The following is a 2,234-nucleotide window of genomic DNA, read 5'->3' on the forward strand; positions in this document are numbered from 1 at the left end:
TGACTGTTCATGGTTATTGGAGTAGATAATGACAAAGCCAAATATGAATATAGATCTGTATTTGAGAGAAACTGATATGTAGTAAAAAGACAATTGTACACAAAGTCAGAAGACATGGATTTGAATGCTAGAAGAACCATTTACTCTCTGTGTTACCTTGGGTGGGTTACTTAAGCTTTCAGAGCCTCAGTTTCCCCATGTGTAAAATGCATATTTTTGTACTACCTTCCCCATAAGATTTGAAAGGTAACTTATAAAGTACTATTTAATTTTTGTAAAGAAGTATAAATTACAGGAAAAGGAGGAGGACATGGCGCTGTTCGAGCAGATGCGCGCCAACATGGGGAAGCTGCTCAAGGGCATCGACAGGTATAATCCTGAGAACCTGGCCACCCTGGAGCGCTACGTGGAGACCCAGGCCAAGGAGAATGCCTACGACCTGGAAGCCAACTTGGCCGTGCTTAAGCTATACCAGTTCAACCCGGCCTTCTTCCAGACCACAGTGACAGCCCAGATTCTGCTGAAGGCCCTCACCAACCTCCCCCACACGGACTTTACCCTGTGCAAGTGCATGATTGACCAAGCTCGTCAAGAACAGCAGCCTATCAGGCAGATCCTGTACTTGGGAGACTTGCTGGAGACCTGTCATTTCCAAGCTTTCTGGCATGCCCTAGACGAGAACATGGATCTCCTTCTCCTTAATGGAATCACAGGCTTTGAAGACTCTGTCCAAAAGTTTATCTGCCACGTTGTGGGCATCACATATCAACATATCGACCGCTGGCTGCTGGCTGAGATGCTGGGAGATCTGTCAGACAACCAGCTGAAAGTGTGGATGAGCAAATACAGCTGGAGCTCCAATGAGGCAGGACAGGTCTTCATTTGCAGCCAAGAAGACAGTATTAAACCCAAGAACATTGTGGAAAAGATCGACTTTGAGAGTGTTTCCAGCATCATGGCCTCCTCCCAGTAACTCCTTCTGCGGAATGTCTCCTCCCTTTGCATTCAGCCAGCTTCTTAAATAAAAGCCCTTTACTTCTAAAAAAAAAAAAAGTATAAATTACATAAAAACACTTATAGTGGTGGAACTGAGATCTAAAAAGCTCATTTACTACCACGAGAGTATATATTATTTTAAATTAACCTCTCCAGTAACATCCATTTGCAACTAGAAGACATTAAAGAATTGAGTTAGGAGCAGAGCCAAGATGGCAGACTAAAAGCAGTTACTTGCTTGCACTCTCCCCCAAATCCCTCCAAATACTTGTTTAAAAAATAACTCTAAACAAATTCTAGAGCAGCAGGATTCACAAAAAAGACAGAGTGAAAGAAATTTCCAGCCCAAGACAACTTGGATGATTGATAGGAAAGGTCTGTTGTGCCAGACTGGGAGAGGAGTGCAGTTCAGTGTGGGCCACACAGGTAAAGACTAGGCTTCATCGAACCTGGAACAGGCCACAGGGGCCTGAATCATTGGCAGCTGTGATGGTTTCCATACTCCTCAACCTACAAATACCAAAGGCAAGTAGAAGGTCAGTGGGAAAGTTCTGATTGACCTGGGTGAGAGAGAAGTGTGGTCTAGTCCTCGCCCCACAGCAGCCCCAGGGAGGTGGCCACAGGAGCAGCAGTTACTTCTGGAGCTCTTGGCCCACAGATGGTGTGTGTGTGGGGGGGTATCCAGCAGCTGATCAAAGGGAGATTAAAAGGATCTATTTACTGGTGTTGAGGCAGAATTCTCTTGCTTTGCTAGTGCTTGGATCTGAGTCACAATCCTGGGTGGCAGTTGTGGGGCAAAGAGGAGCGCTGGTGTGGTGGAGCTTGTGGTGGCTATGGAGATGGAATCCTCCTCATAGTTCCAAGGCAAAAAAGAACACTTGTGGTCACTCATAGACCAGAGCACAGGGCAGGAAAGGAGTAGATACCTCTCCTTTGATCACACCACCAGGAAGAACTGAAAATTTACAGGTCCCTAAAAGTATGTCTGAAAAGAATTGCACAAAACCCCTGAAGCTTGGGACAGTAGACCCTCCACACTGGCAGCAGAGCCCTACCATAACAAAGAGTTTAAAAGTCAAATAATTTTCTGGGAACGTGAGCAAACAGAGGCCAAAAACTCCGACTATAGACTCTTACTTCAGTGACAAAGAAGATCAAAACATACAACCAGAAGACAACAAAGCCAAAGCTCCTACATCCAAAGCCTCTGAGAAAAAATATGAATTGGTCTCAGGCTA

General features: G+C 45.2%; 1 pseudogene; it reads left to right on the forward strand.

The window, feature by feature from the left end:
• Positions 1–300: 300 nt before the first annotated feature.
• On the forward strand, positions 301–1,047 carry LOC110219460 (eukaryotic translation initiation factor 3 subunit K pseudogene; annotated as a pseudogene).
• The last annotated feature ends 1,187 nt before the right edge of the window (positions 1,048–2,234 follow it).

The sequence above is a fragment of the Phascolarctos cinereus genome, unplaced genomic scaffold (assembly GCF_003287225.1).
Source record: "Phascolarctos cinereus isolate Bilbo 61053 unplaced genomic scaffold, phaCin_HiC Scaffold_7;HRSCAF=346, whole genome shotgun sequence".
In the NCBI taxonomy this organism is placed as follows: domain Eukaryota; kingdom Metazoa; phylum Chordata; class Mammalia; order Diprotodontia; family Phascolarctidae; genus Phascolarctos; species Phascolarctos cinereus.